At 41.3% G+C, this 17,258-nt stretch overlaps 1 pseudogene; it reads left to right on the top strand.

Moving 5' to 3' along the window:
- Nucleotides 1–11,654: 11,654 nt before the first annotated feature.
- On the top strand, nucleotides 11,655–12,734 carry LOC104661838 (annotated as a pseudogene).
- Nucleotides 12,735–17,258: the final 4,524 nt, after the last annotated feature.

Here is a 17,258-nt window from a genome sequence, read left to right as displayed (position 1 = left end):
TGCTTTGTGCACAACCGTGTCTGCAAAGCTAAAGAAGACAAGTATTGGCCAAGCCATTCATGAGACTATACTTGGATTTTGCTTACTATAAATAAGCAAAAGGAAATGAAATTTTTCATGAATGTAGGCTATGGCACCTGTCACTCTCATTTCTGAAAGAAATTAGGCCTGCCTAGGAAAACATCCTTGGGGCAATTTTTTTTCCACTAAATTTGTTTTGTTTTGTTTTGCTTTGCTTTCATTTTTGTTTTTTTGAGATGGAGTCTCACTCTGTCGCCCAGACTGGAGTGCAGTGGTATGATATTGGCTCACTGCAACCTCTGCCTCCCAGGTTCAAGCGGTTCTCCTGCCTCAGCCTCCCAAGTAGCTGGGACTACAGGCATGCGCCACCACACCCAGCTAATTTTTGTATTTTTAGTAGAGACTGAGTTGCACCATATTGGCTAGGGTGGTCTCAATCTACCTGACCTTGTGATCCTCCCACCTCAGCCTCCCAAAGTCCTGGGATTATAGGAGCGAGCACCACACCCTGCCTTTTCCACTAAAATTTATGGTACAACCAATAAAACATTAGGACTAGACCTTCAAATGCTAATATTCACATCATTGTATGTACATCTTAATGACAAAGGTAAAGAAATAGCAAATGTTTCTCTTGAACCTACATTCCATCTTTGGGATTTTTAGGTAAAGTAGGAAAAATGGAGTGTGTAGCTCCTTTAGGACAGGAACTCCTGTGGGGCTGGAGGGCATGAAGCATGGGGGAGTTGCCTAGGAGATGGAGCTGGGCTTGCTGCTAACACCATGGTGAAATTATCTTGAGCCAGTTGTTGTCCTCAGGTTTTCAGGTTCTGAAAAAAAATTTTATCATGGCAAATACAGCTATTCAGGCCTTTCAGGACCCAGTTAGACACTGACCAAACTCACAACATTTGATATATAAACCAGAATGCTATTTTATTAATCTATGTTAGAAGTCATCTCCCAGTAGGAGTTTATGTCTTCTGATGGGCATGAATATTCAGACCTCCAAATTATACATTAAAAAGCTTAAATGAAAGCCAAGGAAACTGCATGATCTCAAGACAAGAGAGTTCCACCAAGCCAAGAAATAAATGAATTGTATTTCTCTAGGGAAATATTCCAGCACGGAACTAAGAGTTTAGGATCTGAGTGAGACTAGGGTTGACTTCAAATCTCATTTACTACCTCTGATGACCTTGGGAAAGCTCACTAGTGCTCCGTTTACTCTTTTAAATGTGAGGATGAAGGAAAAGAAAGAATTCTTTTAAAGCATTTAGTACAGTGGTGATAGGAAGCACTCAATAAATGTTCAGTATTATTATACTCCTATCCAAAGAATTGACACTGGTTTTCTGGAATAAAAATCTATCTTAATAGGGTTGTTACGAGAATTAATTAGGATACTCAAAGAATATTAACTATGTTTCTAGATTAAAAACTAGGATAGCTTTTATGGAGTCAAAACAACCACGCCTGGGTAGTAGTGCTTCACAGACACTAAAACTTCTTACTCTCAAGATTGTTTCCATAAGGAACTACTGAACACCCTGGCATCACCCAAGAAAGATGCAATCCAATTGAATGGGATCACAGTTGCTTTTTTTGTCAGACACATTCCAGGCATATCTTTCTGTGGCTGGCAGCCCCTGTGGGTGTGGGGGTTTCCCAAATCTCTCAAGCAGGTTACTTTGACAAGGGTAAGATTATCTGTTAGAGGCTACTAGTTTCAGCCTCAAAATGTACAGGTGGGTTTTCTCCTGGCCATTGTACTAAATCCATTGATTTTCAAATGATGAAGAACAACATCTGTATGTGGATCACTTGAGCAGCTGGTTAAAAATGCAGACATCTGGCTGGGAGCGGTGGCTCACACCCTGTAATCCCCGCACTTTGGGAGGCCGAGGCAGGCAGATCACAAGGTCAGGAGTTCGAGACCAACCTGGCCAATGTGGCGAAACCCTGTCTCTACTAAAGATACAAAAAATTAGCTGGGCATGGTGGCGCACCTGTAATCCCAGCTACTTGGGAGAGTGAGGTAGGAGAATCGTTTGAACCCAGGAGGCAGAGGTTGCAGTGAGCCGAGATCACGCCATTGCACTCCAACTTGGGCGACAGGGTGAGACTCCGTCTCAAAAAAACAAAAACAAAAACAAAACAAAAAGCAGACATCTTGAAATGGCAGGAATGGTGGTGATCCTGGGGCAGGGTGGGGGAATGGGTGGCCTGGGAAGGGGCAAGGGAAATATTCTGGGCTGTTGGAAATACTCCCCAGCTTCATCTGAGTGGTGGTTACACAGTTGTATACATACACAGAAATTCACTGAGCTGTGCACTTAAGGTGGGAGTACTTTACTATGAGTATGTGATAACTCAATTAAAAGGTTTGCCCTCACCTCGGGCCTTTTGAATCAGAATCTCTAAGAGAAGCGCATGTGAATCTTTATTGTTTAGTAAGCACCCTCAGATGATTCTAATGTGCCCTGAAGCTTGAGAACCACTGATCTATACAAGGACATTTTTCAATATCAAAGACTCAGAAAAATAATTTGGAATCAAGACCATCCCAGGAAATGTGAGATGAATGTCACAAATACCAGTATTCATAAATTCTGAAACCTTGGAGATGTGAGGCAACATCTGTTTCTTGTGCTAACAGGTAGGTCTCTGCATGCAGCTCTAACACAAAAATTGGAATTGAGCCATTGGGAGGTGAGAACCCACAGAGAGGCGTGCAGCAGGCACTGCTCTCAACATTCACCTTTGCAGCCAAGAGCCTCAGGCAGCAGGATTCCTCTCTCCAATCTGATAAAGTCAGAGAGCTGGTCAAGTTACTGGGGGATTGAATTACAATGCAGCACATTTGGGAAGAGCACTTGTCAAGAACATACCTCCTCCAAAATAAGCAGGAGTCTGTTCTGAAAAGAAGAAAAAGAATCTGCCTAATGGAGCTTTTTGAAAGCTGAGATAAAAGATTTTCTTCTGTGTAACTGCCTGCAGAGTGTCATGATTCTGAATGAAAAGCTCTGCTGGCTCACAAACAGATGCTCTTATGTTTGGGAGAATGAATTGAGAGAATATTCAGGGACGGTCCAAGATTGCTGCAAGGATCTGCGTACTAAAATCTCCTTCTGCATTGGTGTGACATTATGCTGCCTCCTTTTCTTGGCATTATTCACTGTTGTGTCCATAGGGCTGTATGCAGGAAAAGGCAGGTACACTTTACTTAGAGGGCATCTACTGCCTGCATTTGTGAAGACTTGAGGAAGCTATGCAACGTCCACGTGCTGTAGAACAAACCACAGGACTCTGTCAACCACCTCCTTAGTTTTCTTTTTACAATTCTGAATTTTGGACTTAGGAAGTAGTCTTTGATAAAGGAGGGCACTAACTGAGCAAAGAGAATGAGAAAATGCAAATCCAGGCTCTCCCCAGGGACAGAATGGCTAAGGTTGCACTGAAAAGCAATCCCCAGCACAACCTTCATTATTAATCTGCCCCAGCTTATAAAATGCCCTTTTCCCCACTCACAATAATTACTTCCTTCAGCTCATGCTCCACTCCCGACAACACACCTGTTATTGCAAATCTATAATAACAGAGGGTAAATTTCCCTGGAGTATCTCAAGGTATTTATCTGTTGGCAAAACTGTGCTCTCCTCTGGGACTATTGTATGTACACAGATATTTCTGCCCACATGAATTACAGCATTTTCCATCTGGAAAAGGCCTTGAAGATAATCTAGGGAAGCTTCTTGTTAATAGATATAGAAACAGGCCCAGAAAGACAAACTAACCCCAGGTTACAGAGCCAGTTAGGGATAAAACCTGAACTTCAGTTCACATCCTTTAGCCAAACTAGGATTGCCTTGATCACTCATACTTTGTCAGCAAAGCATTTTTTAAATAGATTTAACGTTTTAAAGGCAGTTTTAGGTCCACAGCAATATCGAAGAGAAGGTACAGAAATTTCCCATATACTCCTGCCCCCACACAGCCCCTCAGTCCTTTTAAGTGCTTAGTAACTTTGGGCCAGTTCATGAAGGTTAAACCAAGTTAATACCCCTTCCCTGTCTACCTGTCAGATATTTTTACAGGATTAGATACCAGACAAGAGATGATATCCTATCAGGGTCACATTAGGAAGACTTCAGAAATGGCCCCATTCTCCTGCAACCAGAACATACTTGTTCACTTCTCCCTTAGCAACTAATCCTATTTCCTCCTTCTTGGGAATAAATCATGTCTCCCATTGGCAATACTATGTTTCCTTCCTAAATTCTGGAATTTCTCCACCTCTACTTTCCTGGGATCTGCCGTACACAGTCTCTTTTAGTGCACAGAAAACCTATTGATTATTTTAAAACAGTCCATGTCTTTTTCTTAATGTCTATCATTAGTTTTCTCACACAAAAGCATTAGGTTACTTTGGGGTTCTTATTAATCTGTAGTTGTATTTCATCAGTCTCCTGCAAATGGATGACAAAAATGTCCACACTATTCAGTAAGTTGAACATTTTCATTGTGCCCCATTGTCCCAGCAATGAAAGCACATGTCCAGGATGAGTCATCCACTTCCTGCCAAGAACAATTGGCAAGCATACTGTGGCTTCCTTTAGTTTGTCACTTCTTTGTCTCAGTCATTTAATTTTTAAATCTTGAATCACGGTGTATGATTTCAATCAAATCTGCAATTATTATAAGCAAATACCTTCTTTAGTTTAAAGACAGAAGTTACATGTGAAACATATATATAAGCAATTCAGGAACTTAGCATTGCCCAGTAACGATATGTGGCTCAGCCCTACTTGTTTTTCAAGGAACATCAGCACGGTTTGTGGTATTTCCTCACTGCCTAACTTAAGATGGGGCATCTTAAACATTTTTTTGATGTTATATCCTTCCAAAATTTTACAACGTTAGCTAGTTTAGTTTTGACGGATGGAAAAGACAAAACAGCAAGTCTAAAGTCATGACGTATCAATGAGAGAACCAAGAGTATAATCTATGTCAAGGGCAACTAGCAAGAGACCGAAAATCTAACAAGCAGATCTTGAAACCTCTCAGGATAGATCCTTAAATTGTCACCACGGTGCTCCCTACTTAACCCAGTTTCACCTTCATTAGTTCCCATGCCCCATTCCCTAAGTTTTCTCAGATATCAAGCAGAGCCTTCCATCTCACCCAGCCTCTCAAGAGCTTCACTCTCAGCATCTGCCAAAGTCTACCTTCCTCACTTCTACTCTCCATTCCCAAAGAGCAAGAAGGGGAATATGTACCAGAAAAGGGCCAGAGATCCACTACCTCAGTCTTTTAATTTTTAATCATTGGAAAGAGAAGGAATGCATTACAGGAGAAAGAATAATGGATTTGGTCAGAAACCAAGACGAAGTCTGATTCTGCCAGTAATCACTCTGTGACTTTGAACCACTCACCAAAATGAATTAATCTCACAGAACTTCAATATCCTCATCAGTAAAGTGGGATAGTACACTTGTTTACTGTGAGGTGCAAAATTCGTCAGATGCCTTTATAAACCATCTGGTGCCATGTGAATGTAAATAGTATGATGTGGATTCCTCTAGCACTGATGGCGAAGTGGCACTGAAAGGGCTTCTTAGGCTTCAATAACGCCTACACAAAAAGCGATCATTATGTCCTCACTTTTCCCTAGAAGTCTTCATTAAGAGAAAGGTGAAAGAACCATGTATACCTGGGCTAAATAAAAGAAATGTATTGGAAAATTTCTTTCTACTCTGTAATGTATATTTTACTTTAAGATAAATAGTTTCAATGTCCTGTTAAATAAAACTGATGCTCTGGGAAGCTGTGATGTGTTTACCACACGGCTTTTTGTGCCCTCGGAACCGCACCCCATGTATCCTGGGTTGTAGACCTCTCCTTTCACCATACGTGTTTCCATAGGAAGCTCTCAAAAGCTGTACTATAATCATCTGATTACTGGTCAACCTCTTCCTGACAGGCACTTTGCTTTACATCTTGTTTCTTCCTAGAGCCTAGTATAGTGCATGGTGTATTTTAAGCATCCTATAAATATTTGCTAAACGTAATAAATAAATTAACTTTCTCTTTTCTCTTTTTTTGAGATGGAGTCTCGCTCTGTCTCCTAGGCTGGAGTGCAGTGGCATAATCTAGGCTTACTGCAACCTCCACCTCCTGGGTTCAAGCAATTCTCTGCCTCAGCCTCCTGAATAGCTAGGATTACAGGTGCCCACCACCACGCCTAGTTAATTTTTTGTATTTTTAGTAGAAATGTGGTTTCACTATCTTGGCCAGGCTGGTCTTGAACTCCTGATCTCGTGATCCACCTGCCTCGGCCTCCTAAAGTGCTGGGATTAATGCCCTAATTATTATTGACTTCCACTGACAAAAACTGACAAGGCAAAGTGAGAGATTGAAGAGTTAAATGGTTGGCCAAAATTCTAAGTCCAATGCTGGCTTTGAGCTCTTCCACCCAGTTCCCAGACACCTTTCCCTGATCCTAAAGAGCCTGCCTCTCAGCATAAATCTTCCTTTCATCACAGGTATGCCTGTCTTCACGTATAAACACTATTGATGATTTACTCTGTGCATTTAATTCCTATAGTCTTTGTTCTACATTCCACAATGTCTGTGTCACACACAAATTTCCCTTTGAAACCAGTAAGCATTCTGTGCCAGAAGATATCCTGGGGATGAAGGAGGAAGGGAGGGAGGGGGGAGAGACAGAGAGAGAGAGAGAGAGAGAGCATCAGAGTCACCATCTGTTGACAATACTCTTGTGCAGAGCCAGTTTTGAAGGTTAACGACATGTCATGCATCCTCCAGCGTCTGGTAACAAAAACAGGCTGCTCTCCCAGAATTTGTTAAGGAGTTGTGGCCCCATGGAAGATGTAACTCATCAGCCAGGACTCCAGTAGGGTCCAGGAAGACAATTTATGCCAAAAGCTGGATGAAATTTAATGGAGATCCAGGAAAAACAACTTTTACTAAAATTCAAATGTGGAAGTGATCATTTTTCCCTGAGGCCAGTAAAAAGGCTATAAATTATCGACCCTCTAAAATGATCCTGCGTAATTTTTATAAGGAACTCTTGCATTTCATCAGCAATTCTTCAATATACATCTACTCCTTTCTCTATTTCTTTTCAGAAAAATAAAGATTGTAAGCTTGTAATGCAAACAGGTCCAAGGGTTCACCAAGGATCTGCCCATGGCTTTTTTAGATGGTTAAATTTTTGGCATTGCAGTTGATCCACAGCAAATCTGGGTCTCAGCTTTATTGACAGCCTACTGTTTAATGACTCACTTTGCTGTCTTATCAAGAATGCACCCAGTGGAAAGGCTACACCTTCTCAAATGTAATTGCATGCTTTCTCCACATCTCTTCTGGGCTCTCTTTAATTTTCAAAGCCCCACTGAGCAACCTTTAAAAATCTGAGCCCTTTCCCACCTGGTGCTCCAGGGATGCTTTAAGAGGAGGCGATTCTGCCTGTTTTTCTGTTAACCTAAGAACAAACTGTCTGCTCCCAGCATGGAGTAGAGTGGCTTGAACAAGAACGTGTAAAAAGAAACAGAGCAAGGAAACTGAAATGCTTCCAAGTTCCTCTGCATCATGTCTTTATAGCATTGACATTATTAATATTGTTTGAAGTTAGCTCTGCCTAACTTCAAATATAAGTGTAAATCACAAACAAAAAACTAAATGAGTGTTTGATTACTTGCCAGCTTGGAGTTTCCCATCCTCTCTTATTCAAGAGCAGAATTAAAAATAAAAGTTTGGTGGTATGAGGTGCTAAAATGATCACTCATATAGAAGTCAGGAAATTTGGGCCATTTTCAGGTTCTTCTTGTGTGACTTTGTATAAATCACTAACTTCTGTGGGCCTCAAATTCTCCAGCTCTAAAGTTAAATTCAATTTAAAAGTACGTTTTTAGCCACTAAAAACAGGAGTGGATTTGTCTAGACTGGCACTGTCCAATAGAACCTTTGCCAACAAAGGAAATGTTCTATATCTGCACTATCCAATATGGTAGCCCTAGTGGTATTGAGTACTATTGCATATGTACATGTAAGTACAATGACTGAAGAACTGGATTTTTACTTTTATTTAATTTTAATCAATTTAAATTTAAAACAAATGTGGTTAGTGGCTACTGTATTGGACAATGCAAGTTTAATTATTTCTAAGACTCCTTATTAAAGGTTATGTTTTGATTTTTTTTTTTTTTTTTTTTAAGATGGAGCCTGGCTGTATCACCCAGGCTAGAATGCAGTGGCATGATCACTCACTGCAACCTCTGCTTCCTGGTTTCAAGTGATTCTCCTGCCTCAGCCTCCCAAGTAGCTGCAATTATAGGCATGCACCACCACACCTGGCAAATTTTTGTATTTTCAGTAGAGACGGGGTTTTACCATATTGGTCAGGCTGGTCTTGAACTACTGACCTCAAGTGATCCTCCCACCTCAGCCTCCCAAAGTGCTGGGATTACAGGCGTGAGTCACCATCCCCAGCCTATGTTTTGATTATTTCTAACCGTAGCTAATGACCCAGAGTGAATCTTTTTTTATTCTGACTACTGTAATATTTACTTTATAAATTATTTGATATAAATAATCAACAGAGTAATTAATCAGTCTGATTAAAAAATAGGAACTCTACATGAGAAAGATAAAACATGTGAAAGAATTTTACAAATTTGAAAATGCAATGTAATTATAAAACACTATTAACGAAATCTGTTACACCTAACTGCACACCTTTATTCAACTACCAGCTGATGCACATGGATTAAAAGCTGTTCTATCTCATAGCCCAGACCAATGGAAATACCTTGATGGAACCCTGTGGAAGGACAAAAAACTTAACCTTCTGAATACCTTTTTTCATTGATGTTTAAATAAACCGATTTTCGATTTCTTTTCCCTTCCACCACATTTGCCAAGGGTTTCTATCTAGATGTTGCTATAACCTACACAATGAAATCATTCTTATGAATTATGCAATGCCTTATACTGTTGCATGCAATTCTGTTGCTTCTTAGCTTTGCTTTGCAGCAGCAGAGCACATCAAATGTTGACCAGAGGAAGTCCAAAGGGATGACTGTTGTTTACCAGAGACTCCCATTTTGGCCTGAGCCTGCATTTGCCTTTCTCTACTTCTGTTTAATTCCTTTCAGCCTCTAAACCTCCTCTCACTAACCTTTAGACTCTTCCAGCCCTTTCCACGTGGCATCTTAATTCTTCCTTTTGAGTTCACAACACTATCGTTTTTTCCTCTGGTCTGTGTTTGGCTCCTCCTTCCTGGCACAACATTTACTTAGTTCTGTACCTTCATGACTTTCCCTTGCAGTGTGGCCCTGGGATTGTCTCCTGGTGGGGAGCCTCAGCTGGTACAGCCTAGAGACTATGCCTCTAGCCCCTCCCCAGATTCCTGAGGCCTAGATTCCAGAGAGCAATGGGTTTTAACAGGGAAAAAAGACTTCTCCTACCAACTATTGTGTAACAAAACATTTCCTGTTTTATCTTATTTTTTAAATGATTCCAGGGTCTTCTATATAAGACACATGGCTCATCGTTTGGGAAAAGTTATTTCTTTTTCAAAATAACTTTACTATATGCATAACCAGCACACAATAAATGACATCAACATAATCAAGAGAGTGAATATATTAATAACCTCAAAAGTTTCTGTGCCCCTTTTTAATCTCTCAGTACCTCACTTACCTGCCTCCCCAATCCCTGTCGTGGGTCCAGGCAATCCCTGGTCTGCTTCCTGTCACTATAGATTATTTTGCATCATCTAGCATTTTATATAAATAAAATCATATGGGGCTGGGCACAGTGGCTTACACCTGTAGTCCCAACACTTTGGAAGGCCGAGGCAGGTGGATCACTTGTCAGGAGTTTGAGAGCAGCCTGGCCAACATGGTGAAACCCCGTCTGTACATGAAAAAAAAAAAAAAAAAAAAAAAAAAAAAGAGCTTGGCATGGTGGCAGGCTCTTATAATCCCAGCTACTCAGGAGGCTGAGGCAGGAGAATTGCTTGAACCAGGTAGGCTGAGGTAGCAGTGAGCCACGATCACACCACTGCACTGCACCCTGGGTGACACAGCGAGACTCTGTCTTAAAAAAAAAAAAAAAAAAAGAAAAAGAAAAGAAATCATATGGTATGTACTCTCTGCTGTCTAGCTGCTTTCACTTAGCATAATTATTTTGACATTCATCCCTACAGTGTATATCAATAGTTCATTCCTTTTTATTGCTAAGCAGTGTTCATTGTATGGATATACCATACAAATGGATGGTATACCATCCATTCATCTGTCAATAGGCATTTGGGTTGTTTCCAGTTTTAATAATTACAAGATAAAGTTTCTATGAATATCTATAAATAAGTCTTTGTTTTGTGGACATTTGACTTCCTTTCTCTTGGGAAAATACTTGGGAATGGAATAGCTAGACCATATATATATATAAATATATATATATATATTTTGGCCAACATTTGGCATACTCAAGTCTTTTTAGCTATTTGAATAAGTAAATGATGCATATTTTCAGCTGCTTGAAGTTGTCCCACAATGCGTTGACACTTTAAAAAATTTTTTTTATTCCTTTGTCTCTATGTTTCATTTTAGTTTTTTTTTTTTTTTTTTTTTTTGAGACAGAGTTTTGCTCTTGTTGCCCAGGCTGGAGTGCAATGGCTCGGCTTACTGCAACCTCTGCCTCCCAGGTTCAAGTGATTCTCCTGCCTCAGCCTCCCTAGTAGCTGGGGTTATAGGAGTATGTCACCAGGCCCAGCTAATCTTGTATTTTTAGTAGAGATGAGGTTTCACCATGTTGGCCAGGCTGGTCTTGAACTCCTGACCTCAGGTGATCCACCTGCCTAGGCCTCCTGAAGTGCTGGGATTATAGGCATGAGCCACCGCGCCTGGCCAATCTTTTCTTTAAAAATGTCTGAGCTGCTGTTAACCTCATACAGTGTCTTTTTTAATTTAAGACATTATAGCTTTCAGCCCTGTAAGTTCAATTTGGACCTTTTTTATTTTCCAGGTCTGAACTTAACATTTTTGCTATAGCTTTTGTGCTATAGAATAATACAGTTACAATAACTGTTGAAATGTCCTTGTTGGCGATTTCTAACATCTAAGCAAGTTCTGGTCTGGTGTCAATTGACAGGTTTTTCTCCTCATCATGGGTCATATTTTACCACTTTTTTGCATGCCTAGGAATTTTTAAATTAATTCCAGACATTTTGAATTTTCCCTTGATGGGTGCTGGATATATTTGCATTTCTACAGATATTTTTGAGTTTTGTTAAAAGACACAGTTACCTTACTTGGAAACAGTCTGACACATTTGAATCATGCTTTTGAGATTCATTAGGCAATACCAGAGCAGCATTTAGTCTAGAGCTAATAATTCTCCACTGCTAGACAATATTTTTCTAAGTATTCTACCCAATGTCCCATGAATTATAAGTTTTCCCATCTGGGTGATGGAAATAGGCACTATTTCTATCTCTGTGTGAGTTATTGGTACTTTTTCTTCTAATTTTTCTGGGAGGCAAGAGAAGTTTTCTCACACACATGTGCCCATCAACATTCTCCTTAAAAATCAAAGGAGCTTCTCTCACCAGGCATCCTCGTGGAAGTGACATCGTCTTTAAACCCTGCGTGGCAATCCCTGACGCACCGCCGTGATGCCCAGGGAAGACAGGGCGAACTGGAAGTCCAACTACTTCCTTAAGATCATCCAACTACTGGATGATTATCCGAAATGTTTCATCGTGGGAGCAGACAATGTGGGCTCCACGCAGATGCAGCAGATTCGCATGTCCCTTTGCGGGAAGGCCGTGGTGCTGATGGGCAAGAACACCAAGATGCACAAGGCCATCCGAGGGCACCTGGAAAACAACCCAGCTCTGGAGAAACTGCTGCCTCATATCCGGGGGAATGTGGGCTTCGTGTTCACCAAGGAGGACCTCACTGAGATCAGGGACATGTTGCTGGCCAATAAGGTGCCAGCTGCTGCCTGTGCTGGTGCCATTGCCCCATGTGAAGTCACTGTGCCAGCCCAGAACACTGGCCCCGGGCCCGAGAAGACCTCCTTTTTCCAGGCTTTAGGTATCACCACTAAAATCTCCAGGGGAACCATGGAAATCCTGAGTGATGTGCAGCTGATCAAGACTGGAGACAAAGTGGGAGCCAGCGAAGCCACGCTGCTGAACATGCTCAACATCTCCCCCTTCTCCTTTGGGCTGGCCATCTAGCAGGTGTTCAACAATGGCAGCAGCTACAACCCTGAAGTGCTTGACATCACAGAGGAAAGTCTGCATTCTCGCTCCCTGGAGGGTGTCCACAGTGTTGCCAGTGTCTGTCTGCAGATTGGCTACCCAACTGTTGCATCAGTACCCCGTTCTATCATCAACGGGTACAAACGAGTCTTGGCCTTGTCTGTGGAGATAGATTACACCTTCCCACTTGCTGAAAAGGTCAAGGCCTTCTTGGCTGACCCATCTGCCTTTGTGGCTGCTGCCCCTGTGGTCGCTGCCACTATGGCTGCTCCTGCTGCTGCTGCTGCTGCAGTCCCAGCTAAGGTTGAAGCCAAGGGAGAGTCGGAGGAGTCGGACGAGGATATGGGATTTGGTCTCTTTGACTAATCACCAAAAAGTAACCAACTTAGCCAGCTTTATTTGCAAAACGAGGAAATAAAGGCTTGCTTGTTTTAAAAAAAAAAAAAAAAAAAAAAATCAAAGGAGACGGCCGGGAGCAGTGCCTCACCCTTGTAATCCCAACACTTTGGGAGGCAGAGGTGGGTAGATCATGAGGTCAGGAGTTCAAGACCAGCCTGGCCAAGACGGTGAAACCCCGTCTCTACTAAAAATACAAAAATTAGCCAAGCATGGTGCACACGCCTATAATCTCAGTTACTCAGGAGGCTGAGGCAGATAATTGCTTGAACCCAGGAGGTGGAGGTTGCAGTGAGCTGAGTTGGCACCACTGCACTCCAGCCTGGTGACAGAGTGAGACTCCATCTCAAAAAAAGAAAAGATAAAAATTGAAGGAGAGTCCAGGCACAGTGGCTCCCAGCACTTTGGGAGGCCGAGGTAGGCAGATCACTTGAGGTCAGGAGTCCAAGACCAGCCTGGCCAACATGGTGAAATCCTGTCCCTACTAAAATACAAAAATTAGCTGGGCACGGTGGTGGGCACATTTAATCCCAGTTACTCAGGAGGCTGAGGCAGGAGAATCGCTTGAACCCAGGAGGGAGAGTTGCAGTGAGCCGAGATCATACCACTGCACTCCAGTGTGGTCAACAGAACGAGAGAGGCTCTGTCTCAAACAAACAAAAAAGTGAAAGGAGACCCTTAGCAGGTCTCTGGACTTCTCTCCTCTGTGGCTCTCTGTTCTCCAGAACCCTGCCCTGCAAACTCTAGCTGCTTTTGTCTTCCTAGACTTTCAGGTCCTCTCAACTCACTGGGTCCGCTGGCCCCACCTGTGTCTCCTCTCCCTGGACAGCCACCTGGGAACTCATTCAAGCAATAACCCGAGGCAAATACAGAGCTCACCTTGTTTGCTCCCCATCCCCCAGGTATCACTTTTTCATCGCCTGATCTCCAATGTCTTAACAAACTTTGTTCTATATATTTTGCCTGATTTTTTTTCATTGATTCAATTGGAAAGATAAACTTGGTCTCAGTTACTTCATCTTGGTCAGAAGCAGAAGTCAATTATTTCTTTTTGGCATACCCCCAATCTAAAGAGGATAAAAACATAAAAAATAACTGTATCCTTATAGGAAAGTTTCTAAGTTAGGTTAAATCCACCCAGGCTGCCAAAACAGTACAAAGCTTCCGTTGGAAAGTGGGGGAAACGGAGTGGTCCTTTCTCAGTGTTTAGGCCCACGAGTGCAGAACTTTCTGGAACATGGTCACAGGCAAAAGGAAACAAGAGACAAGCTGCTTCTTAGGAGATGGATCACAACGCAAGATTTCAAGTCCACTGGAGAATAAAAGGAGGATATGGAAAATAATTCACACTTCACTGTCATTCAAAGTTCCTCTCTTCCCTTCTCACTTTGGTTCCTGCCTCTATTGATGCACTAAGCATTCTGAGCCTCTGCCATCTTTGTTGAGATTCCTTTGTTCTAGTCTCTAGAAAATCTCATCCCCCACCCTCCTCTTTCTCTTCCCCAAGCAAGAGCTCTGTCTCTCACATCATTTCACTTAGTTATAGTTAGAGGAAGGGACATTCATTATAAGTCCAAGGATATTGGTGTTAAGGGAGAGGATGAAGCTGTCTGGAACCTTTGTCAATTCAGAGGGCTACATTGTAACTGGTGAGGACTTTCTGATCATTTTTTCCCTTTTTTCTATCAAGTGGAAATGAATTATAATTTTAACCTAAAAACAGATGCCTCTGAATACCCAATTTAGATAAATATAAGATTGAAAAAAGATACTGCTTTTATTTCAGATTTTAAAAATGAGACTCCAAATAGTATCTGATCATTTCAGCACTGAGTTCAATGTTCACTCTACTCTGACAGCACATCTTTTTTCACAGTTGCATAAGAATGATGGCAGAGAGTTAAAAGAAATATAGTAAAACTCACAAGAAACACTAGACACTTTTGAATAAATAGGAAAATGCCATAGACCAGGTCACATTCTCAAAGCATAGTGACATGCATTAAAAGGCCATTATAAAATGACACAAAAAACACTAGTTCTGACCCCAGTATCAGAACTATACACATGTGTTACCTTTTGATCACAAAGCATCTAGTAACAAAAATACAAGGATTGTCTCTTCTTAGAGTGACCACAAATTTATTTCTAAATGAATCTATACAGCATAAAAATAGATAGCTAAAGATTAAGTCCAGGCCAGGCACGGGGGCGCACGCCTGTAATCCCACCACTTTGGGAGGCTGAGGCAGGTGGATCACCTGAGGTCAGGAATTCAAGATCAGCCTGACCAACATGGTGACACCCCATCTCTACAAAAATTAGACGGGGATGATGGTGGGTACCTGTAATCCCAGCTACTCAGGAGGCTCAGGTGGGAGAATCACTTGAACCCAAGAGGAAGAAGTTGCAGTGAGCTGAGATCGTACCATTACACTCCAGTCTGGGCGACAGAGCAAGACTCTGTCTCAAAGAATAAAAAAATAAAGATTAAGTCCAAAGAAATACTTGATATCATGTAAAGTTTTTAAAACTTCACGTAAAACTGGTTTCATTCAAACTGATGTATATGTATATAGACAGAACCAATGTTGTAAAATACATACAAAAATAGATAGATAGATAGATAGATAGATAGATAGATAGATAGATAGATAGATGATAGATAAATAGAAGTCATCCACAGAACGTTATTTTCACATCGTTTTTTTCTATGCATTCTGCAGCATACTGGGATAGCAGGAAACAGGGCACAATCAGACTTTCAACAACAGTGACAAGACAGGATAATGTAGTAGTTTAGAGCAATGTTTCTCAAAGTGTAGTCTGAGGAACACCCACATAAGCATATAGGGCACGTGTTAAAAGCAGAAATACCTAGGGCCCTCTATGACAAATTAAATTCAAATTTCTGAGAGTGTGGCCTGGGATTCTGCATCTTAACATACTTTTCCACGGCTTCTACTTCATATTAAAACTTGGAAACCCCAGGTCACAAGCATAGACTCCAGAACCATACTCCCTGGGTCCAAAACTCGACTAGATAGCTATTTTACTATGAGTTTGTCTCTCTGCATCAGTTTCTTCATCTGCAAACTGGAAATGATGATATTAATAGTATCTACCTACCTTCTAGGATGGTAAAAACATTAAATGAGTTAATGCATAAAGCCCTTAGAAATGTGTTGGGCACAATTTAAGCGCTATGTATGTCAATGCAACCAGGGTAGTTAAGTCAACCATGTTCCAAATTACTACCTCCTATATAAAGTACAAGAACTCAAAAGGAACAAAATAACAAGAAGTTATAAGGAGTAAGAACACAAGTTAGATCCACAGAATTCCCCTTAGCTAAGAGTTGGAAGGTTTTTGTTTGTTTTAGTTTTTGCTGGCAAAAAAAGACACCCTTTTGTGAAGCTGCACTTGCCCCCTAGAGAATATGGCAGCACCAAGTAATTCTCCTTCATTTATGGTCAAGCAACATTGCTCTCCTTACTGCAAAGTTCTAGCTAGTTGTCTAGGAGTTGTCCTCTTCGACTAAAAGCCATATGCCTCAGATCAAAAAATCATTCATTAGGCTCCTGTTAAGACACCCTGGCTAGCACAGAGGCGCCCTGGCTGGCTACCTGCCCTCTGGACCTTATGTGACTCAGGTATTCTGACCTCATTCACACTGGCAGGAATTCACTTTGGCTCAGTTCTACAGTTTCTAGCAAAGACTAATTCTTGAGACAAATTAGTGGAGAAGATTCTGAATAAATAGCATTTAGAAACAGTTCTTATTCATAAGCCCTTGATTAAGAATGGATGGACAGATAAATATAACAATCCTTTGAACAATGTCTTATTAGTAATTCCACAGGTTTGCTTCCACTATGGACCAGGATGTGATACATGGAGTAATGGGAAGTCTGGCAAGGTGTGTTCCCAGCATCTTCCGAACCATTCATTCAAATTATGAGCTTCCTCCAGCCTTCATTTGCTTTTCCTTCCAGCCTCGCCTCCCTGGTCCATGGCTGTTCCCTCTTACTAGCTCCTTTGTCCTTCTCTTGTTCCCTAACCTAAATTCCATCCTGCATCAATATAAATATCCATTATGATAAAGCCCAGTTTCCTTACCTTTACTCCAAAGCTTCATGCTCTCCACTCTCCTCTCCACATACAGTAAGTCCTCACTTAATATCATTGATATGTTCCTGGAAATTGCAACTTTAAGCAAAACGATGTAGAGTGAAAATTATTTTACCATAGGCTAATTGATATGAACAATAGCTAAGTTTTGGTGACATATTTCTGGCCACACAAAAACAAATTTCTAAATAAAGACCCCAAATACGTCTAATATTACACATTGAAATAAATGTGAGCTATATGGACATTTAAGAGAGATTAATAAAAACAAGTAAGATTATTATTTACCCATTATTCCAGTTCAAGGTGCAGATGGTCTAAGCCTATCCCTGCAGTTCAGGGAGGAAGGTAGGAACCAACCCTGGACAGGATGTCATTCCATTACAAAGCATACACACACACAGAGACACAC

The sequence above is a fragment of the Rhinopithecus roxellana genome, chromosome 10 (assembly GCF_007565055.1).
Source record: "Rhinopithecus roxellana isolate Shanxi Qingling chromosome 10, ASM756505v1, whole genome shotgun sequence".
In the NCBI taxonomy this organism is placed as follows: Eukaryota; Metazoa; Chordata; class Mammalia; order Primates; family Cercopithecidae; genus Rhinopithecus; species Rhinopithecus roxellana.
This window is presented reverse-complemented; position numbering and strand designations above follow the sequence as displayed.